General features: G+C 45.4%; 1 protein-coding gene across 1 annotated transcript in view; it reads left to right on the plus strand.

The window, feature by feature from the left end:
• Positions 1-1,356: 1,356 nt before the first annotated feature.
• The window catches only part of cysltr1 (cysteinyl leukotriene receptor 1), a 64,257-nt gene continuing 50,484 nt past the window's right edge, over positions 1,357-15,129 (plus strand). The window contains exon 1 of the mRNA XM_072505158.1: positions 1,357-1,585. The gene's annotated coding sequence lies outside the window, so the exon portion shown is untranslated. The remainder of the gene's footprint in view (positions 1,586-15,129) is intronic.

The following is a 15,129-nucleotide window of genomic DNA, read 5'->3' on the forward strand; positions in this document are numbered from 1 at the left end:
CTATGTTTCTAATTCTATGATTAATTTTAAAAATTTGGAATTGAAAACTTGCCTCAGTAGCTTCATGGTGACCATGGAAGTGTCATTGATTATTGTAAAATCCCATCTGGTTCACTCAAGTCATTTAGGGAAAAAAAGTGGCAGTCCTGATCTGCTCTGGCCTACATGTTATTATGGTTGAATCTTAACTGCTCTCAGAATGGCCACTCAGTTCCAGTGCAATTAGGCATGGGCAACAAACACTGGCCTTGCCAGCAACATTCACATCTCACAAAATATATGTTTTAAAGAGGCCAGTCACCCTCTGAGTCATTGGTACAGAAGCAGTGAAACTATGAGGGGAGCGAGCAGCAACAGGGACAGTAATCCAGAGTGAGGAAGCTGACAGGTAGGTGTTAAATGTGGGTGACGTTCCAGAGCCTAGGAAAACATCCATGATGTGTTTAAGTGTAAAAGCCTCACACCCTTTCCCCTTCTTCAAAGTCCTCCCCAGCTGCATTGTCATCGGGCAAGAGTGCTGACCCATTTTCAACAGCCAAGAAGTATCTCCTCAGGATGCACTCTCCATTGCCTATAGCCTTGCAAGGAGCCCTTGGGAACTCTGACTCAGTCCTCGGTAAATTTAGCCCAGTCCTATCTGCGTGCTATCTTCTAAAAGATTGTCTCATCGAAGCAAAGGAGAACAGCGCTATCTTTGCAGGAATATGTGTGGACCACAAACAGCAACATAAATAAAGGTGCTGACAGTTCAACATACAGTGAGTAATATCGAACACATGAGCGACATCTCATAAATTGGGCAGCACGGTGGCACAATGGTCAGCACTGCTGCCTCGCAGCGCCAGGGTCCCAGGTTTAATTCTGGCCTCGGGTGAGTGTCTGTGTGGGTTTGCACTTTCTCCCCGTGTCTGCGTGGGTTTCCTTCCACAGTGCAAAGGTGTGCAGGTCAGGTGCATTGGCCACGATAAATTGCCCCATAAGTGTCCAAAAGGTTGGGTCGGGTTACTGGGTTACGGGGATCCTGCACGTTTCTGGATGCTCTTTCCAAGGGACTGTGCAGACTCGACGGGCCGAATGGCCTCCTTCTGCACTGTCAATTCTATGATTCTGTGAAATAACCTTTGCCAGACCCCTTTGAATCTAAATGCCCCAGTTTCCTGATCTGTGGTTAGTGTGATTGATGGGGGGGGGGCGGGGGCGGTTTGGCAGTGCTTCTCATAGTAAAGTGAATGATTTACTTGTCTGTGTGACTTTTTTTTGGTGTGCCGGAGAAGGCTGCCTCAGATCTTGTTTTGTAATCGTCCCTGCGATCTGACATTTCGCCAATCCTATCCACCGGAAAAGGGCGTCTCTCTCTCTCTCTCTCGCAATATTGACCAGCAGTTGACTACATGTTGCAGTCTGTTTAAAGAAGGCAGATTGGAGGGTTTTCCTGCTGGTCTGTCCAGGCACCTTTACCTTCACGTTGCACAGCCGAAAGAGGAGGAAAACAGGGCGAGCTCTCTCTCCTCTCAACCTTGTCTCTTCCCGAATTTCAGCTGAAAATGGTGAGGAGGAAGCTAGTCAATTGAGACTTGGTTAAAAGGTAAGAAGCTCAGGGGTGGGAAGGGTGGTTATGCTCTTAAATGTCGGGCTGGAATTTCGTGCATCTCTCTGAAACTGAAACGTGTAAACCAGCAAACTGAGCCGCCGGCCTCATTTACAAGTTACAGAATTTGTTTTGTCTAAGTCATATAAGTCCACCAGTCATCATCAGCCGAATCTTTTTCGGTGTGCATTATTATATCAAGTGTGTCTCTGTATTCAAAGCTCGTAATGTTTATTCTGATTTCAAAATTAAATTTACGAATGGAGAAATAACCGAGTTTAGTGAGTGAAATATGATCCACACCAGTAACACCTTTTTTAAAAAAACAATTTTAGCTTTTGGGGCATTAAATGTTCATAGAATCCTACAGTGCAGTCGAAGACCATTCGGCCCAAATGTTGCTGTCTATATTCATGGAAGATCCAAAGTTTGAACATGAGAGTGGAATAATCTAATAGAGTACAGTCACCCGACAACTAACATTGCAGTATTGTGGTGGCAGTGAATTTGCTTTCTTAGCCGAATGAGCAAGGAAAACGTTAAATGCAAGTGGGGAAATCTCCCCACAGAAAAGGAAGATAATTGAAAGACTGTGAGTAAAATTGGTGAATGTTAACACTTGCACTTGCCCCCTATCAGAATGGCAAACAGGACGAGGAAGTCTGGTTGGTTGTTTTTTTCACTTAGCTATCCCAGGGGTGGCAACACAACGGACCCAGATCATAGTGGGGAGCAGATCTCTGACCAGGGCAAACGTTGTGGTTATGATGCACTGATTCAATTATAGCTACTTTTACTTGATTGTTTTCCTGCTCAGGCTTTAGATGCCACCAAAGGAAGAAAGTAACTTCAATATAAAAGCGAATTACCACTGATGCTGGAGCCTGAAGCAAAAACAGAAAATGCTGGACCATCTCAGCGGGTCGACAGCATCTGTGGAGAGAGAAGGGAGCTAACGTTTCGAGTTTGGAGCTTTGACAAAGAGTCATCCAGACTCAAAATGTTAGCTCCCATCTCTCCACAGAGAAGTCAACAAAAATATCAACATCGATAGATACTCAGACTTGAGGCACTTACCCAGAATTGAATTTTTGAAAATACTGAAAGAAAGCCTGAAAGTATGAAGTAGTTTTAAATAACTAGGTGTACTCCAAGCATTCAGATGCTGCCACAATGAGGAACAGTATTTGGTTTCCGGGAGCAGCATCGTAATCTCATAGGGACTACCAAAGTTGGACAGTTTCGCTGTCAATGTTCCAGCTGTTTCCCTACAAATGAACCTTAGTCAGAAACTTGGTTCCTACCTAATGCCCCTTTGCTTGGTTCTGTCTAACTGGATCTCCTTTTGGCATTTTTAATTCAGCGTCAGCAATAGAATTTCATCTACTATTTGTAACAATACTTTTTTCACAGTTGTGTTGGTAGTTTGCCTTATTTTTGCATAACTAGGTTAAAGTTTACTACTTGAATTACACCAAGTCTCCTTAACCCGCCCACCTCTCTGTTCGATGACTTAGATTGCCCACCCCCCATCATTGTTAAATTCTCACCCTTGTTTTCAAATTCCTATTGCCTCGCCCTTCCCTATTTCTGTAACCTCCTTCAGCCCTACATTCCTCCAAGAAATCTGAACTTCTCCAATTCTGGCTTTTTGCATGTTCCTGATTTGAACTGCTCCACCCACTTGCGGTCATGCCTTCAGTTTCTCAATAAGAAGTCTTACAACACCAGGTTAAAGTCCAACAGGCTTGTTTTGAATCACTAGCTTTCAGAGCGCAGCTCCTTCCTCAGGTGAATCAGGTGTCGGATTTCCCCCCCTCCCCTCCCCCCTCCCTTAGTCCTTTCAGCCTCTCTCTCCTTCCTCAAAACTAAACTCTTTGACGAAGGGTTTTGTCATTTGTCCTATCTCCCTTTGTGATTTGATATCGAATTGTTTTTGATAATGCTTCAGTGAAGTGACTTTTTAAATAATCTTTATTGTCACAAGTAGGCTTACACTAACACTGCAATGAAGTTACTGTGCCTCTAGTCGGCACATTCCAGCGCCTGTTCAGGTACACAGAGGGAGAATTCAGAATGTCCAATTCACCTAACAAGCAAGTCTTTCGATACTTGTGGGAGGAAACTGGAGCACCCGGAGGAAACCCACGCAGACACGGGGAAGACGTGCAGACTCCGCACAGACAGTGACCCAAGCAGGGAATCGAACCTGGGTCCCTGGAGCTGTGAAGCATCAGTGGTGCCCACTGTGCTACTGTGCCCACTTAGGATGCTGTGCTACATTAAAGGCACTTTAAAACTGCAAGTTGTTACAGTAGTCAATTTTCAGATTCCTTCGAAGGCCCTTTCTGCAATTAGTTTAAATTAGGTATTTGTTAAGTAATAATTGGATCTGTGCTTATTCTCCAGATTTAGACCTGCCAGTGAATTCATTGCATTGGCATCGTAATCCTGCACGTTTCCATTCCATTTGCTTTCATAACGTGTATTTTGGTTTCTCATAACTGAACTGAGTTTTCTTGTTCATCTATTGTACTATCTCTATTACTTTCCCTTTTTGAAGCTTTTCAAATGTTTCTGAGTCTTTCCTGGAGTTTCTGCTGCTGTCAAAAACTTTGCGACTTAATTTCTCGATATTTCTTCATTTTGTCCACTTTTATATACGGCTCAAAACTTTCTTTCTCTCTCCTAATATTTTCCCCCTCCCCGGTTTACTGACTCAAGAAAGATTGCTTATGTGTCCTGATGTCAGAGACAAATCATACATTTATACCAGTTTCTACAACTTTCCTGAAGTGTTTTTTTCAAATTTACAATTAATTTATTCAGCCATGTGCAAGCAGTTAGAAATTGCTATCTTGTCCATGACTGTAATTAATCTTTCATAATCGTTAACATCACCGCCTCCTATATGCTATCCCAGCTATCAGGAAATGCGCTATCAGTGAGGATAGTGATTTTAAAAACCTCTACCTTTACTGATCTTGCCACCTAGTTCTTATCTTAGGCAGCAATCTAAACTCTCAGAAAAACATCCGCCGAATATTGGCAATGCAGAATTTCCACACAAAAAACTCAAACCTAACATACATGGCAGGAATTCATCCATATACTAGATTTTGATCTTGATGCAGCAGCAGGAAGAAGCCATTCAGCACATTCATCTTGGCCCAATATTCATTTTGAAGAAAGGGGAATAATATAAATCTGCCTGCCATACCGGCTCATTTTCCTTTTGTGGGGTGAGTTTGTTTTGTTCACTTTTGGTGATTCTCCTACGTGGAGTATAACATTGAAATGTGAGGGAAACAGGTAATATGTTCCATCCAAATCTGCTGGCCAAATATGAAAATGCATGGGAGTAAAGGTAAGGTAAATGGGATTTAATTAGATTGCCACAGTTTGAAGTTCACAGTGACACTGCAGGTTGAGTGGCCCGTTGCATACTTCGGTTTATATAAATAAGTGACTCAGCATAGAGTTACAGCAAAAAGAACATGGGCAGTATATAAAAGAAAGTTTCCTATCCTTCAGCTGATCATTAATTAGTTAATTTTTATACAAGTAATTTGCAGAATACACATTCAATAACCAAGCTTTTGACATTGCGGGCGTGAATCTCTGGAAAGATTTCGAAGTGTGGTAACGGGCGGGAATTGCCGCAGGCTTCCCGGCAGTAGATGCCACCCCATCCGAACACGTTTGAGCAGCACTTAAACAACACTTGCTCAACCAACTCCAGCCAGCTCACAATAATGGCACCGAGGAGACCGGCTCCAAGATTTGGGGACGCTGACTTAGGGAGGCTCCTGGAACCAATGGAGGCCAGGAGGGATGTCCTGTTCCCCCGAGTGTCCAGGACGGTGAGCCACAAGGCAGCCGGCGCAGCCTGGGATGAGGTGGTGGCAACCATCAGCTCGGGGTGTGTGACGACGAGGACTGGCCTCCAGTGCCGGAAAAGGGTCAACGACCTACACTGAGCATGAGTGAGTAGACACTAATGCTTCCCGCAACCGTGCCCCCGCCTCCCCCGCCACACACCAAGGGAGGCATCCATTCTCCTCAATCCCCCCCCCAACCCATCCTTCACACCCCCTCTCCCACTACAGTGAACCACATGTGTGGCTAGCGAGGCCCTCTCTGTGTCTCCTCAAGAAAAGCTCTCCGACAATCAACGGGAGAGGGCTCAGACCGGCGGTGGGGTGCCGGACATAAGAATCCTCACCTCTTTCGAGGAGCGGGCCCTGGAGGTGACCGTGTGGCCGAGGACAGGGCGGTCACCCATGAGGAGGCTGGCGGATCCCGCAGAGGTGAGGAACCACCAGGCTCCACCGGGGGACCTGGCAAATCTGAGTTGTTATTGCCTTACTGACTGACCCAACCCTCCCACTGACCACCTGTCCCTTCTCCTGCAGCCAACGGAGCCAACCCATCCCGGGCGGCCACTCTCCCAGCTGAGTCCCAGGCTGATGCTGAGCCTCTGGAAGTGGGTAACCCGGAGCTGATGGGGATCAGCCGGGATGTTCAGAGGGAGATGTCAGTGTCAGCATTGCTCCAGCAGAGCCACAGCCGCTTGGAGGAGTCCCAAAGGCTACGAGTGCAGGAGATGGCACCGGCAATGAATAGCACCAAGGCCAACACTGCTAGGGTGGCGACGGCAGTGGAAAGCCTGGTACACAACGTCGGCACCATGATGAAGGTGTCCAAGGCATCACTCTGTCGGTGACAGCCATTGTGGAGAGCCTCTACAGAATGATTGAATGGCGGAGCAGACTCGATGGGACAAGTGGCCTAATTCTGCTCCTATGTCTTGTGGTCTTATGTCCGCCTCGCTGGGGGATGTCACCCAGTACCAAGTTGACCTTGATGAGGTTCTGCGGGACATGCCCCGCTCTCAGATGGGCTTGGCGGAGGCGCCCAATTCATTTGCTTGTCCCAGTCTCAGGAGGGCACGGCTGAGGTACTGCAGAGCATGTGACTCTGACAGAGAGGTAGTGACCGTCTTCCATTGGGGGTGGGTGGGTTCCACTTGTGTGGTTGGGGTGAGAGTGCCAATGCCTGTGAGGGAGTGGCATGGCTGTGAAGGGGGAGAGTGCCGGTGATATTGGGTTGTGGGGAGGAGGGATGCCCACAATATTTGCTTGGTGCGGTGGGGGGGGGGGGGGGGGGGAAATATGAGAGTGCCCCTGATACATCTGTGGTATGGGGGTGGTCCTCCATGTACGTGAGGGGTTATGAGAACTTATTTTAAATGCAGGCCGGGGCATCCTTTTGAAGATAGCACCCGTTCTCAACAGAGCCGGACTTGCTGGCTCCAATCAGGCCCCACCAGAGTGACCCCCTCCCCAAACCCCCGAGATAGCCTTTACAGTAAGTGCCCGGAAATCTGTCCCGAAAACCCGGCCTTTTGTTACTCGATTGTGTCAGAGACAAGCGCATCGGTTTTCAGTCAGCGTCACTCTGACACATTTTCGGAACATTCCGGCCAATACATTTTCTTTCCGGTCAAACTTTGCAGTTATGGAGGCAAGGAAGGGGCAGCACGGTGGCGCAGTGGGTTAGCCCTGCTGCCTCACGGCGCCGAGGTCCAAGGTTCGATCCTGGCTCTGGGTCACTGTCTGTGTGGAGTTTACACACATTTTCCCCGTGTTTGCGTGGGTTCCACCCCCACTATCCAAAGATGTGCCGGCTAGGTGGTTTTGCCACGTTAAATTGCCCCTTAATTGGAAAAAATGAATTGGGCACTCTAAATTTTTTTTTTAAAGTGGAGGCAAGGAAGGCTACCAATTTCCACAAATAGCAGGTGACCTAAATCAAGCATTAATCTGTTTTTGATTGAGGATAGTTGGGCAGCACAGTGGCACAGTGGGTAGCACTGTTGCTTCACAGTTCCAGGGTCCCAGGTTCGATTCCCGGCTTGGGTCACTGTCTGTGTGGAGTCTGCACGTTCTCCCCATGTCTGCCTGGGTTTCCTCCGGGTGCTCCGGTTTCCTCCCACAAGTCTCGAAAGACGTGTTGTTAGGTAATTTGGACATTCTGAATTCTGCCTCCGTGTACCCGAACAGGCGCTGCAATGTGGCACTTGGGGGCTTTTCACAGTAACTTCATTGCAGTGTTGATGTACGCCTACCTTTGACACTAAAGATTATTATTATTAATAGTTGTTGGCCGAGACATCTCACGGTTCTTGAAATAGTAGCATGAGATCTTTTGCATGCACGTGCTGAGGCAGATGTGGCCTCAGATTAATATCTCATCTCTTGACAGGGAATAAGAATGACCAAAATCATGATTTTGGTTGTTTTTTTAAATGTAATCAATTTGAAATTTCCAAGCTGACCATGTGCTGTAATGGGAGAGGCGTTTTCAGAGTCCCAAAATGTATCATGGAGTTCAACCAACCTCCCCCTTTAATGTATTGTTGCTTTTGAAGCACACGGTGTGGTTTTGCAATTATGGACACGTGGGTTTTTAAAAACAAAACAATGTTTATTCCATGAACTCAAGTTAACCTTTTAAATAAACATTGGATCACTTAACACCCCTTTACTTCAAAGATAACCCCGAAAATAATACAACAGTAAATAATCCCTCAAAATGTTCCTTCAAACCTCCAAAAGACTTCACCTTTACCAACAGACATGAGGTTACACTCAATATACTTGTAGTCTTTGGATTTTCAGACACCACCAGACCAGTTCTGTGTTTTTCTTCTTGCAGCTTTTTTGCAAAACACACAAACACCTCCAGCTTTCTCTTCAAACTGGCTTTCTCCTTTTCAGCAGCTCTCAGCAAACCAGCCAGGCCCTTTTCAGCAGCTCTCAGCAAACCAGCCAGGCCCTTTTTCAGCTTTCTTCTCAAACTGAAAACTGCAAAATGGCTGAACTAAAACCCAGCTCCACCCACACTCTGACATCACTGCATTTCTTAAAGGTACATTGCTTAAACATCCATTTCTTAAAGGTACTCTCACGTGACAGAAGTGATCATGATTACACCACTGTGATAATGCTCTAATGCTGAATAAGAGCATAATGCACTTCAGTTAAAAAAAACATGTTTATTTTGACACTTTCATGTTGACTATTAAGTGAATAAAGCCTGTGACTCAGAAAGGTGTCAAGAAAACAAAGAGCACAATATATTACCAATTACAGCAATTCCTTTTTCATTTTTACTGGAGTGAGATGCCTAGGTCAACAACTTTCCTCAATCCAGTGCACCAGGATGGCAGTGTCTGGATGCCAGGTACCTGTTCCAGGGGTCAGACCCGGGCCTCCTTGTCCATAAGAGATTGGGTGCTCGAAGACCCCAGAAGAGGTAAGTTGCGTGAAGTGGGGGGAGGAGGGGGGAGCGGGGGGGGGGGGGGGAGGTGTCTGGAGGCCCCGGTGGGGTTGCTGAGGGGGGGTTGAAAGAAGGTTGCCTTTAAAAATGACACCCCGATCAAGCTGAGCTCACCAGTGCAGGAAATTATGTCAGTGCGGCCTCGACAGGGTGTTCCTCGCTGAGGCCATAAAAATGGCCAAGTACCGTTGGATAGTGGGGTCCTTCTCGGAGCTGGAGCCACTGAGAAACACCCCGCTGAACGTGCCCGAAACAGGACATAGAAAAGTTTCAGTAGAATCGCGCCCAGTATTTCCCTAGTTGTTTCGCCCCGGAGAAGGGTCATAAAAATTCACTATCTTGGGGATTCGAGCAGATGCTCACCATTACTTTCACTTTCATTTATTTTTCTTCCTTGGATGTGGGCATCAGTGGCTGGGCTAACATTTATTGCCCAAGCCTACTTGCCCATGAACTGAGTGACATACTGGGGCATTTCACAGTCAACCACATAGCTGTGGATCTGAAGTCACATCACCTGTAGGTCAGACCAGGCTAGGGAAGAATGGTAGATTTTCTCCCCTAAAGGACGTGGAGCAGATGGGATATTATGACACTCAACAATGGTTTCATGGTCATCATTAGACTTTTAATCCCTGATTTTATTAGATTCAATTTCCTGATCTGTCGTGTTGGGATTCGAACCCAGGCTCCCAGAGCATATATGGGTTACACTCATTATTACTGGTAGTTCCTGCAATTGCCTTCAATCTCAACTTCCAAACAGCTCTGACATTGAAGGTGGAACTACCTCCGACCTCTATCGCTTATTATACTCAATTATGCTTGACTCCACGAACTAGGATCTCCAGTCCCCCAGCCACTTGTTCTCAGCCGGCAGCAGGATTCCCCCTTCCCGCCACTGGCCAATGGGATTTCCCATTCTGGCCTCCCTATGCCATCGGGTGCGTTCCTCCGTGGAGAATTCACCCCACATGTCTTGTACAAAACTCTCTGGTTTCAGTCCTGCAAAGCAACGTGAGACAGTACAGGGGGAGAAGATAAAACAAAATTGAAAATGCGAAGGAGATGTAACAAAGAATGTCCTTTCCTTTGAGAACCTCCTGATAATTGAGTAAGAATGTTGGAGCATAAGAGTTCAAAGACTCAAATATAGGCCTCATTTTGGTTAGCTTATTTGGAGGGGGAACAAACTGAATGGCAGTAAGTTTCCCTACAATAGGATGTAGAATCAGAAGGTTTGACTCACTTTCTTACACCACTCAAAAAGACTTGGGTTGAATATAGAGCCCTCGAAGTGTGTCACCTTCCCTCTTTGGAGAGAGTGCAAATCTGCAAGGATATAATTTCAAATGATGGATATTTCTTCTTTTAGTGTATTGGTGTGTACATTCAAAAAGGGTGATATTCTGTCCCTTTACACCACTTTCCAGAACATCGACACCTCTTTTTCTGAAATAAAAGCAAAATACTGCTGGAATCTGAAATTAAAAGAGAAAAAGTCCAGGTCTGATAGTGTCTGTGGAGAGAGGAAATAGAGTTCACGTTTTGAGTCAGTCATGTGGACTGGAAACATGAGCTCTGTTTTCTCTCTCCACAGATGCTGTCAGACCTGCTGGATTTTTCCAGCACTTTTCTGTGGTATTTTCTGTTCTCTTTTTCTGACACCGAATGGTTCAAGTTTAGTCTCAGTTATCGGGATCACTCATAAGGACGAGGTGAATCGTGTTTGTGGTCAAAATAGGCAAATTTCAGTTTTGCTTGCTTCAAACAATTTCACAATGAGCTGCCCTTTTAGAAAACGTGTGGCAGTGCACAGGTGCAACAAAACAAAGTAGTGATTTGCTTGTATTCGCACTATAATTAATCCTGATCGTGGAATTTTTACATTGTGTGATTTAACTCTATCAGCAGCAGTACTGGGCTTTCCTCTCTCCCAGGCTTGGGGTGAGGTATGGTTTATATATGGTGATGCACAACAAAGTGCAGTTGTGTGGGACAGATTGGACAGATCAATGGGCCTTTCCTGTTTGTCATAGTTCATAATTTCATGTCCAATCCTTAAGAGATATGGTGAAGGGTATTTGACTGATTTCTGATCCAGTGATGTTCTGTTTGTGATTGGTCAAGGTGCAATCTAGAATCTGTGCTCTGAGTAATTAAATAGTAAGTGATCTGTGTAGTAGAGATCTGTATCATTTACCGATTCTGCGGTTATCGGTATTCTTTCAGTTGCAGTCTCGAAAGGCTCACAACTGTTTCAGGCCGCAGTTGACTTCTTCAAGTTTTGGATTTGCACATCGCCAAACTTCAGAACAGCGAAGACTCATTGTTTCTCATTAGTGAGTGATACAGCGAAAATGTCACTGCTCAGTGTGAAAATATTGTTATTTTAACTGCACATTTTAAATGGTAGAATAATCATTTCAGTACAATGTCAATTTAATGAAAAGAACACCAGAAAGAGAAGAAAGGGACTGGCCACATGGCCCAGCAAGCTGGCTCTGCCATTCAATAAGAACATGGCTGATTTGGGGCTTCAACGGAGAGCATCCCCAGAGTCGAAGATTAAAGTAATTAGTGCAACATTAAAGTTTATCCGTGAAACAACGTCTATGTTAAAGTAAAAACAGAGAGGTGTCAAATGAAACGTTCACCTTCCACTAGCCAGCACTTCAGGACACAAAATATTTAATAATTAGTGACCCCACATTCTTTGTCACTTGAGCAATTTTTTTTAAAAAATTTAAATTTAGAGTACCCAATTCATTTTTTCCAATTGAGGGGCAATTTAGCGTGGCCAATCCACCTACCTTGCACATCTTTGGGCTGAGGGGGCGAAACCAACGCAAACACGGGGAGAATGTGCAAACTCCACACGGACAGTGACCCAGAGCCGGGGTCGAACCTGGGACCTCGGCGCCGTGAGACTGCAGTGCTACTACTGCGCCACCGTGCTGCCCCTCACTTGAGCAATTGATGTGAAAACTGACCATATGTGCTTGTCACTTCTGAACGGAGAACAGTGGACCCCGACTGTTTTAGTTGCTTGCAGGTGTTGCTTATTAAAGGGACATGTGCTCATGAAACAGTCCTTTCAAACTATTTATTATTTGCAGATATTCATGTCCATGATGGTGCTACCATGTGGTAGTGTAGTTTCACATCACAGTAAATAAATAGAGCGGCTTCCCAAACATGTTTCAGTGTAGGCGATGCTCCTTTAAATACCAAAAGTGTATAAAATCATTTGATTATTTGCCAATAGTTGACACGTTTGTTACTGCCATCTGGTGGCACTCTTGGGGGACCATGATCAAAGGTGGGCAAGAAACTGACTAGCCCCTTTGATGGGGTGATGCCGGCGCTGGACTAGGGTGGGAACAGCAAGATGGCTCACCAACAGGTTAAAGTCCAACAGGTTTATTTGAAATCACAAACATGAAGGAGCTGCGCTCCATAAGCTTGTGATTTCAAAAAGCCCCTTTTGCTCTACGATAGTCTGAGCAGCTGTTTATCTTTTTTCAGCTTTAGTTTCAGATTTCCAAAGTCGAGCGTTATGCTTTTTGTTTTTTGTGCTACTGTGCAGACTTGAGGCACAGATCAGAGGAGCTGTGGAAAGTCGGATTAATTTGAAAAGATTTTTATGGCGAATAATAGTCTCAGTAAAGCCGTTGAATTTTTGTTTGAGCAGATTGACCTTATAATAGGAACAGCATGTCCGCCTTCGCCCAAAATCATTTTTCCCACTTTAAAAAAAAAAATGCCAGCACAGTATTGTCAGCCAGCAAACCTTTCTTAGGTGCTGGCAACTAACTTTTTGGTTTTCTCAACTCATGTGACATGCCAATTCCATTTCTAAAACATGCGCATACGACACAGGAGCAGAATTAGGTCATTTGGCCCATTGGGTCTGCTCCCCCGTTCAATCATTTATATTTTTAAATAAATTAAGAGCCAATTATTTCTCTTTTCCAATTAAGGGACAATTTAGCGTAACCAATCCACCTAACCAGCACATCTTTGGATTGTGGGGGTGAAACCTACACAGACATGAGGAGAATGTGTAAACTCCACATGGACAGTGACCCAGGGCCGGTGTTCGAATCCGGGTCCTCATCACCCCAGTCCCAGTGCTAACCACTGCGCCACATGCTGCCCTCCCCCATTCAATCATGGCCTAAATGTTTCTCATTCCCAGTCTCCTGCCTTCTCCCCATAATCCCTGATCCCCTTGTTAATCAAGCACATATCTATCTCTGTCTTAAAGACGCTCAAGTGATTTGGCCTCCACATCCTCCTGTGGCAGAGTTCCACAGATTCACCACCCTCTGGCTCCTCATCTCAGTTTTAAAAGATCGTCCCTTCAGGCTGAGGCTGTGGCCTCGGGTTCTAGTTTTTCCTACTCGTGGAAGCATCCTCTCCACATCCACTCTATCGAGGCCTCTTAGTATCCTGTAAGTTTCAATAAGATGCCCCTCATCCTTCTAAACATCGAGTACAGGCACAGAATCCTCAACCACTCCTCGTATGACAAGCTCCTCATTCCAGGGATCATTCATTCAAGGGGTCATGTGAACCTCCTCTGGACCCTGTCCAAGGCCAGCACATCCTTCCTTCGATATGGGGCCCAAAACTGCTCACAAAGCTCCAATTGGAGTCTGACCAGAGCCTTCCTTATATAGCCTCAGAAGTACATCCCTGCTCTTGTACTCAAACCCTCTCGACATGAATGCATTCTTGCATTTGCCATCCTGACCTGCAGGGTAACCTTAAGAGAATCTTGATTTAGGACTCCGAAATGCTTCTGATAGGGGAAGCAATGGTGTAGTGGTATTGTCACTGAACTAGTGAACCAGAGACCCAGAGTAATGCTCTGGGGACCCAGATTCAAATGCCGCCACTGCAGATGGTGAAATTTTAATTCAATTTTAAAAATCTGGAATTAAAAGTCTGATGGTGACCATGAAACCACTGTCGATTGTCGCAAAATTCATCTGGTTTACTAATGTCCTTTAGGAAAGGAAATCTGTTGTCTTTACCTGGTCTGGCCTGCATGTGACTCCAGACCCACAGCAATGTGGTTGACTCTTAACTTCCCCTTCAAGGACAATTCGGCATGGGCAATAAATGCAGGCACAACCTGTGACGCCCAATTCCCATGAAAGAATAAAGAAAATAAATTCCTCAGCCTTTTCCTATTTAGAAAATGGTCTATGCCTCCATTCTCCCCACCAAAGTGCATAACCTCACATTTTTCCACATTGTATCTGCCACTTCTTTGCCCACTCTCTTAGCCTGCCCATGTCCTTCTGCAGCCCTCCTGCTTCCTCAATACTACCTGTCCCTCTGCATAACTCTCTATCATCTGCAAAATTAACAACAGTGCCCTCAGTTCCTTCTTCCAGATTGTTAATGCACATTGAGAAAAGTTGTGGTCCCAACACCGACCACTGAGTCACCGGCTGCCATCCTGAAAAAGACCCCTTTTACCCTCCTCTCTGCATTCTCCCAATTCTCTATACATGCCAGTATCCTATCCTTAACACCATGGGCACTTAACTTATTTAACAGTCTCCCATACTGCAATTGCCTTCTGGAAATCTAAATAGATCACGTTTAGTGGTTCTCCTTTGTCTAACTTCCTTGTTACCTCCTCAAAGAATTATAACAGATTTGCCAGACATGACCTCCCCTTGACAAAGCAATGCTGACTCAGTCCTATGGCCTGACCACATGCTATCTTGTGGGTTTAGCTCAGGTGCCAGCCTGCGAGGTGTAGCATTGCGCAGGTCAAGGAGTCACAGCCTGAGTGAGAGAGATACAGACCGAGTGAGAATTTGGTGCAGTGAGGTAATTCGGTGAAGAGTGGGAAAAGGTGCTTTTTCCCTACTGTTTTGTTCTCTCTCTTTCTTCGGGCCTAATTTCGGGAGCCGTTCGGAGGAGGAGGAGCAGTCTCGGTGAGTATAAAAACCTAACGGTAACTTCCTGTTTTCCAGTTGTTGTTTTTTTCCAAAAGTGATGTCAAATGGAAGCTGTGATCTGAGTGGTTGATAGCAAATCTGCCCCAAATTTTTTTTAAAAACACAGCTAAACTCATAAACTTAAATTAAACTAATTAATTAATTAGTGATGGCTGGTCAGGTGATGTGCTTGAGCTGCTTGATGTGGGAGCTGGCAGATCCCATTGCGAGCTG

Source organism: Scyliorhinus torazame, chromosome 5 (assembly GCF_047496885.1).
Source record: "Scyliorhinus torazame isolate Kashiwa2021f chromosome 5, sScyTor2.1, whole genome shotgun sequence".
In the NCBI taxonomy this organism is placed as follows: Eukaryota; Metazoa; Chordata; class Chondrichthyes; order Carcharhiniformes; family Scyliorhinidae; genus Scyliorhinus; species Scyliorhinus torazame.